Source organism: Mustelus asterias, chromosome 15 (assembly GCF_964213995.1).
Source record: "Mustelus asterias chromosome 15, sMusAst1.hap1.1, whole genome shotgun sequence".
NCBI lineage: Eukaryota > Metazoa > Chordata > Chondrichthyes > Carcharhiniformes > Triakidae > Mustelus > Mustelus asterias.
In genome coordinates, this window is record NC_135815.1 from 13,153,909 (window position 1) to 13,162,708 (window position 8,800).

Here is an 8,800-nt window from a genome sequence, read left to right on the forward strand (position 1 = left end):
ACAAAAGCCCGAGGTCACATACCAATCGATTCAAGAACAGCTTCTTCCCTGCTGCCATCAGACTTTTGAATGGACCTACCTTGCATTAAGTTGATCTTTCTCTACTCCCTAACTATAACACTACATTCTGCACTCTCTCATTCCCTTCTCTGTGAACGGTATGCTTTGTCTGTATAGCAAGCAAAAAACAATACTTTTCACTGTATGCCAATACATGTGACAATAATAAATCAAATCAATCCTGCTCTGATATGTCCATGCTTCTCCAGTGCCTCGACACCCTTTTTATAGTATGGTGACTAAAACTGAATGCATTATTCAAAATGTGATCTAACTTAGATTTAATACAGGTCTGGCATAATTTCCCTTCATTTCCTTTCCTATTTCTTTAGAAAAAGCTTAGTGCTTGGTTTGTTTTGAATATGGCCTTGCTAATCTATAGCACAACCTTTGCATGCCGAGATCCATTTGATCCCCTCTCCCACCGAGACTTGCCCCTTCCAAGTAATGTGACCCCTCAATTCAACCCTTCAACATGTACCGTCTCACAATTATCAATGAACTTCATTTGTCTGTTCCTATTAGTGTCTTCCTGTAATTTGTTAGGGTGTGCTTCAGTACTGACTAGCCTGCTGCCCAAAATGATGGCACCCACAAATTTAGAAACCACATTTTTGATTCCAAAGTCGAAACCATTAAAGAAAAGTGTAACCAGTGAACAGCAACAGTCCCAATACTGATCCTTATAGAAACACCACTTTTGTCACTAACAGCTTTTTGGCAACCGTGTTAGTACTGACTCAGTGGTAGCACTCATGTTGGGAGTCAGAAGATTGTGGGACCATGCCCCACAGCAGAAACTTGATTACATAATCTAGACTGGCACTTCAATGCAGAGAGCCTGCCTTTAAGTGGGTACAAAAAATCCCATACATATATTGAAGAGCAGGTGAGTTCATTCCAGTGTCCTGGCCAATTTTAAGCTCCAACCAACAGCTAGAACGGAGGATCCGGTTATTTACTTAATTTCCTTTCATGGGACCACGCCTCGCCACACAAATTGGTACCATAATTCCTACAGCAATCTCACTGTGCAAGTACATCACTGCTTGGAAAGGTGCTACATAAATATGAGTCTTTGTAAATAAGGTATCAATTAGGTTAAAATATATTGAGTGACATGGTGGCTAGCCTTGGGTAACTGAGTGTGTGGAGTTTGCACGTTCTCCGTGTCTTCATGGGTTTCCACTGGGTGCTCCAGTTTCCTTCTACAGTCCAAAGATGTGCAGGTTAAGTGGACTGGCCATGGTAAATGCAAGGGGTTACAGGGATAGGGCAGAAGGGATGCTCTTTCAGGGAATGATTGTAGACTCAATTGGCCAGATGGCCTCTTTCTGTACTATTGGGATTCTATGGTTCAATGTTTCATATTTCTTGGCTCCAAATGTAAAAGCCCAAATCTTACTGTTAAAAAGATGTTTATTTTAAAAATCTGCTTTAAGTTATGGAAATTTTTATTCCTCTCCCATCTCACTTTCCTTACAGGAACGTGAAATTGATCCTAGTATCAGGGGCATTAGCAGGGTAAATACGTGGGATTACGGGAATAGGGCATGGGTGGGATTGTGGTCGGTGCAGACTCGATGGGCCGAATGGCCTCCTTCTGCACTGTAGGGATTCTATGAACATGACCTGAAATCACAGCAACCACATGGAACGTATGTCAAGTGAAGAAAAACTTCAACTTCAATATCAGGTTAGGTTAGAACCTGTGAGAGCCCTGTGAAATTTAATAAAAACTAGTCTGGCCTAGGATGTCAATATTTTCCTGAAGAGGTGTAAGTTTGTTGACTGGAGGGTCTGTGAAGAACAGAAGGATGGTTTGAGGAATTTGCAAAATTACCACCAAAACACTTACAGCTGGCGTAATTTTAGGAATTATTGCAAGGGTTCTTAAAATCAATATCTGCTTATAAATGCATGGACAGGAAAACCAAGATTCAAATAATTTTCTGCAGCCTTTATTCACTTATTGCCACTTATGAGGATTTATTTGCGTTACTGTCTGAGCTTTGTGTGAAAGCATATTGCTTGTTTGAGCAGTATGGGAATAGTTTTACGATGTATTGAAGTGTGAGCAGAATATACATATTATCAAAACCGTACAAAATCAGCACAGATCTTGGTAACTGTAAAGTTACTGCAGGTTAACAGGACTTTTAAGGTAATACACAAAATGTTTGGTGGTGGGTAAGAAAGGAGAACAGAAAGAGAGAAATGGACCTCTTTTTATAAAAGAGCAAATATTGCTTTAACTATATGACTTTATTTTTCTGCAGTGGATAACATTTACAATTATCCTCATAATTCTGTGCCAACATTTTGTTATGTAACAATTGAATTATCACTGATTACTCGTCAGTTTCTGCCATGGGCAGTTGCAGTTCACATCAACAGCACACAAACAATTTTATGAACTAAAAAGGAACTGTCATGTTTTCAAAGATGATAGAAGTTGAGATGGCCAATTGCAATACTTAAAATACCGTGCATACACAGTTCCATGTATTGTTTTGAACTCCCTCTTGTAGGCCGGTATATACTCGTGTTAAATTTACAATTTTTATGTTTATGGCGATTCCTCTATGTGTTGGTACCTTCCTCAATGAGCCATTTTGGTCGGTCACAAGCCAAGCCAGGATCTCTCACAGGTGGGCGGGTATATTTCACCTCTCATGACAAAGGCAGACATAAACAATGAATTTCATTATCGCCTCCGATATGCCAGTTCAGCCTTTGGTCAACCGAAACAGAGAATGTGAGGACCAGGATCTCAAACCCCAAGTCATGTTTTACCAGGCAGCAGTGATCCCTGCGATCCTATATGTTTCACAGATTTGGCCAACCTATAATGCGCACTTCAAAGTACAGGATAAATACCACCAGCGGCATCTTCACATCTAGTGGTGAGGAAGGTAGTGCCCTCTCCCAAGTCTACTTTTCCAGCAACAAGGCGCTAACAACTCAAAACCAGCTCCCTTGTGCAGAACATATGTCTGTATGCCTGATACTGTCAATAACAGTAGATATGTACCACTGCTATAATAGCAACGTTACAGTTATAACACCACCTCTGGCCTCATGCATAGTGTTATAGAAATCATAGAAACCCTACAGTGCAGAAAGAGGCCGTTCGGCCCATCGAGTCTGCACCGACCACAATCCCACCCAGGCCCTACCCCCACATATTTACCCGCTAATCCCTCTAACCTATGCATCCCAGGACTCTAAGGGGCAATTTTTAACCTGGCCAATCAACCTAACCCGCACATCTTTGGACTGTGGGAGGAAACCGGAGCACCCGGAGGAAACCCACGCAGACACGAGGAGAATGTGCAAACTCCACACAGACAGTGACCCAAGCCGGGAATCGAGCCCGGGACCCTGGAGCTGTGAAGCAGCAGTGCTAACCACTGTGCTACCGTGCCGCCCCAGTTATGTTTAAGACTGTACTATTGAATAAGTACTTTGTTTTAAATCCAGAGATTTGCTTTGAGCTGCATACAATAAAAGGCAACTACTGAATTAAGAGTGCAGGTCAAAAGCTGACACAAAGTAACCAACCTGCTAGAAAGAGACCTCAGATACAAGCTACGTGTTTCACAGTTACAGTCCATTGCCTGATATCATTAATTTTACGCTGGCACATCAAAAACATAGCTAAGCTATCCTCATCAGGCATCAGTCTGTAAAACATTATAAAGAAGTAAAATTATCTTCGCTGATGTCATTTTCTAGTTCTGATGTGAGCACCAGCATAAGAAAATATTCTCAATACAAGTAATGTCACAAACCATTTAAGTATACATTGGGTGGCAGAACAGATTGCTTCAGCAAACCACTGCAAGAAAATCACATTAGCCAACATGGTGTCAAACTACAAATTGAATAGCTTCTCTACTGCTGTTCAAACTGTTTTGACAGCGTATAGTTGGAAGATGACCCATGACGAGATCAGTCAAGCAAATTTGGGGATTTTTCAGAGCTTCTTCCTCTAAGGTTCTCTGCCCAAAGACAGGTGCAGCACTATGTCCTCCATCATGGTTAAGCAAGAAGGCAGGTCTCAGATTCGCAGCTATTGGCACCAATCTGACCCACATTGCTGTCCAGTTAACTGATCTCCCAAGGAATTGAAGCTGCTGTGACAATATACACTTTACATGCATGTTGCAGCCTGGAGCTATGGTTAGTGATGGTAGAGGCTCCAATTTCTTACCATTTAACAGCTAACCAAGAATCTCTCCCAATCTTACAACGTGCCATTGGTATGTGTTGGACAGATATTCAGGTTGATATGCAACCCTTTTGGCCACGTTATGAACACATTCTTTGACCATCAAATCCTGGGCTGGGACTCGATCCTGGGGTTTCTGGCTCAGAGGCAGAGCGCTACCCACCTCACCACAAGAACTTTCTTTTAAGAGTTTAACCTTCTCTTAATCAAATATTTAGATACTAAAATGACCTATTGTGCATTTCCAGTATAACACTTCCATTTCAGATTTCCTGCATTTACAATTTTCCCTTTTGATTTTATTTGCTCATTTCACTGCGCTCTCACCCTTACACAATATTGAACTTCAATGCTCATGAACAAAGTCCAAAATCAATAGTGTTGCCAATACCGAAATGCATTATTGCTTTCACATTACACACAAAAATAAACTCCAATTTCAAATTGCCTCAAGGATGGTGACACAGTGGTTAGCACTGCTACCTCACAGTGTCAGGGACCTGGGTTTGATTGCGGCTTTGAGTGATTGTGCGTGTGGAGTTTGCATGTTCTCCCAATGTCTGCGTGGGTTTTCTCCCACACCCAAGGATGTGCAGGTTAGGTCGATTAGCCAAAGTAAATACGCAGGTCTACAAGGATAGGGTGGAGGCAAGGGCCTGGGTGGGATGCTCTTTTGGAGAATCGGTGCAGACTCTTTCTGCACTGTAGGGATTCTATGAAATATAACTGGTCAGAATTCAACAGAAGCAAGCCCAAATAAAGTTTATTCTGCCACAGTACAACGTTTTCTAATATTCAGAATTATGATCTGCACTTGCACCAAAAATGAGCACATAACCTTGACTAATGTAGAACTGGGAGGATGCTGCACTTTCCTAGATGATCCCAACTCCTATGCAACTTGTTAAACCAAGACACATTTACCTGCTCAGGTGAATGTAAATAATCCCATGGCACCACCATGGCAATTGATCATTTGTTTGTTTTGTGGAACCTTTTTGTCCATAAAATGGTCACTGACATAATTGTATTTGTTTTATTTCTTTATCACTATACAGTGCAAAGCACAGAGGCAGTATTAAAATATTACTCTACATAACACAAAGCATAACAGAAGACAAAGACATTAAAATTAAGGTATCAAGAGGTATTAATTAAATTTTCAGTGCACAAAACACCGTTGGATAACTTCAATGCAATATACTTTGACAAAGATCTTTACCCTTGCGGCATTGACTAGCTGTATTCATCTTTTTAAAAACGTTTCGCTACAAAGAACAAGTGCAAACTACAACTCGTTCTCGCAAAAGAGTCGATCACTGCTATTAATTCCCTATTTATTAAAGACTCACATTTCGCGACCAGTTTAATGTACGGATTAGCTCTACGCAAGAGGTTTCGGCCCCATGTGCATCCGTTCAAATCCAATCGATACCATTCAACTGGTGCCTAGGATAACGTGGGTCTGGTTTCTTCCTATTCAAGAGCACAACGTGCAGATTTCATCCACCAGACTACAAATCCCAGCATTGCCTTCACAGATAGAAGGGGGGCGGCAGGATTGGGTGGATTGAACTCCCTTGTGGACTTTACCACCATGCAGACGTTATGAATGTTAATAAATACAGGAATGAACATCTGACACATGCTCACGACTCCAAGTTCAGAGGGACGGGGGGAGGAGGGAGGGAGAGGCAGCAGCTCCTTTACACGAAGTGGATTAAAAATCCGACTGTGCAGGATTCTTCGGAGATTCTGCTCCTTATTTTTTTGCAGCTTCCTGGCCCTAGTTTTAAGATCCCCAATTCCAAGTGCTGGACATGGTAATGGGGAGGAGCAGGAGAGAGGGGTGGGATAGAGATCCCGGCGCGCGGCGGGGCCTACACAGGAGTGACTCACCCCCCCCCCCCCCACCCCGCCTCCCAGCCCTCCTCGGCCGCCTCAGTAAAAACCAGGGCGTTAGTGCAGGCCTCACTCGCAGGCCCAGAAGCTTCGGGTGCTTTGGTGATGAGAGATGGGGGGAGAGGGGATCTGGAGGAGGGAACGCTACAATACCGGGGTGAGGAGGGAGGGGGTCCCTTACCTGTGATCAGATGCAGCACCAGCACCGCCGCCGGGCTGATCCCGTCATTAAATCCAGGGCGCGATGGTCCCTCCAGCAGCAAGCAGCCCGCTCTCAGTGCGGTGACGGCTGTGTGTGTGTGTGTCCGGCTGCGCCTTTGCCCTTCCCCGTTTCCCTATCCTCTCCCCTCCCGCCAGCCTTTTCACACTCGCTCACTCTCCCGCTCCTTTCACTTTAACGTCAGCGCCATTTCCCAGCTGGGGCTTGCGCACTCCCCCCCCCGCCCCCTACCCGCCAAATCCCGTCTGACGTCAGCCTCTCGCGGGAGTCCCGCGCGCGCGGGCTGCTCGCATTCAAACCGCAGCCGTTAGGAGGCCCCATTCGGCTAAAGGTTCATTTAAACCACCCCCCCTCCCAGCGGGCCCGCCCGCCCGCAGCGCACAGCCTTCTCTGTGAGGGACTGCAAAGCGAGATAGTGTAAGTCCACACCTGACCAGGAAATGTTCTTGGCGGTTTAAGTTTATTTATTGGTGTCACAAGTAGGCTTACATTAACACTGCAATGAAGTTACTGTGACAATCCCCAATTTGTATTGGCTTTTTTAAAAATACAGAAATGAGTGTTTACTTTCCCAATATTTGCGTATTCATGACCAGGATCTGTGATAAACCAAAGAAGAGCCATGAAGGCAAATTACTGCCGATAAAAGTTTTGAGCTTTGACAAAAGGGTCATCTGGACTCCCTTTTTCTCTTCTTACAGGTGCTGCCAGACCTGCTGAGATTTTCCAGCATTTTCGCAGAATACTACTACAGTGCAGAAGAGGCCCTTTGGCCCATCGAGTCTGCACCGACACATGAAATGCCCTGACCCGCCCATCTAATCCCACTTGCCAGCACTTGACCCATAGCCTTGAATGTTCTGGCGCGCCAAGTATTCATCCAGGTACTTTGTAAAGAATGTGAGGCATCCCACCTCCACCACCCTCCCAGGCAGTGCATTCCAGACAGTCACCACCCTCTGGGTAAAAAGGTTTTTCCTCAAATCCCCCCTAAACCTCCCACCCCTCGCTTTTAACTTGTGTCCCCTTGTAACTGACCCTTCAACTAAGGGTTACTTATCCACCCTGTCCATGCCCCTCATAATCTCGAACACGTCCCTTTTGGTTTTAAATTACTGCTGATGCTGGAATCTGATTCAAAAACAGAAAATGCTGGAAAAACTCAGCCGGTCTGACAGCATCTGTGGAGTGAGAATAGAGCCAACTTTTCAAAGAGTCACCCAAACTCAAAACATTGGTTCTATTCTCTCTCCACAGATGCTGTCAGTCCTGCTGAGCCTTCTCCAGCACTTTCTGTTTTTATCTCAGGGTTCCAGCATCTGTGGTATCTCACTTTGATTTGCATGATGATGCACATGTGCTGATCTGTCAGCGCTGAGATTGGCGCACGCGCAGTGGTCCTGCACTACCGGCCTTCTGATTGCTGGCCAGGCCCGTGGCCCCACATCACTGGATCTCTGTCCCCCCCTGCCCCCAACCCCTAATCTCTGGCCTCCCGGATTTTGTTTTATCAATCCCTTTAAATATTTTAAATATCTCGATCAGATCCCCTCTCATCCTTCTAAGCTCCAGGGAGTGTAAGCCCAAACTGTTTAATCTCTCCTCATACACCAACCTTTTCATCCCTGGAATCAACCTGGTGGACCTCCTCTGAACTGCCTCCAATGCACCACATCCTTCCTCTCTCTGGTCCTGAGATCCCCTGGCTTGCACTTTTTTCAAGTGAGGTTGTGCAGCTGTGTCAGAAGTGTATTTCTGTCATGGTTCAGAATTAATTTTCGGAGGGATTCATTTGCTCCAGAGGCCTTGTTGACTCTCGACTGTCAAATGGCGTTTTTAACTTTGCTCTGGATCAGGATAATGCCAGGACCAAACCTAATGAGGAATGGGATTGAGAATGTTCAAGTTGAAGATGTTCTCAAATGAGGTGTTCTTCAGAATGTTCTCTCCAATAAGCACTAACTGCCTTCCTGTCCTGAATGCACTCCCCTCCATGCTTGGCTCTCAGTGGGATGGGTTTTGACAACACAAGTGTATGTCATTGGTGTCCATCGGTTGTTGGATCTCCCATACTATTTCTACCCACCATTTGTTCTTTATGTTATAGTGCAGGTGATGTGGACATCTTTGTGGTTCCTTGTTTGAATGATGACGTGGTGAGCAGGTGGGCAGTGTTTAGATCCTGGCCTTGAATTCTTGTGCTTATTTTGCTGGGTGTTGGTTATGACAAGGTTATGACAAGGTCATGTCCCAGACATTTTGTCAGGAGTGGGACGTGGTTGCAGTTTGCTTCCATGCTCCTTCCTTATCTGTCACACCCTTCCAGAGATTCTGATCTTTCCCAACTCTCCAAGATGAATCTCTGAGAAGGATGAGTTTGTCAC

The 8,800-nt window shown here is 44.5% G+C and overlaps 1 protein-coding gene across 3 annotated transcripts in view; it reads right to left on the bottom strand.

Annotated features, from left to right (window-relative positions):
- Positions 1 to 6,615, bottom strand: part of ahctf1 (AT hook containing transcription factor 1) — an 86,807-nt gene extending 80,192 nt beyond the window's left edge. For all 3 annotated transcript variants that reach the window (XR_013499615.1, XM_078229514.1, XM_078229513.1), the window contains exon 1: positions 6,378 to 6,615. The gene's annotated coding sequence lies outside the window, so the exon portion shown is untranslated. The remainder of the gene's footprint in view (positions 1 to 6,377) is intronic.
- Between the last annotated feature and the right edge of the window lie 2,185 nt (positions 6,616 to 8,800).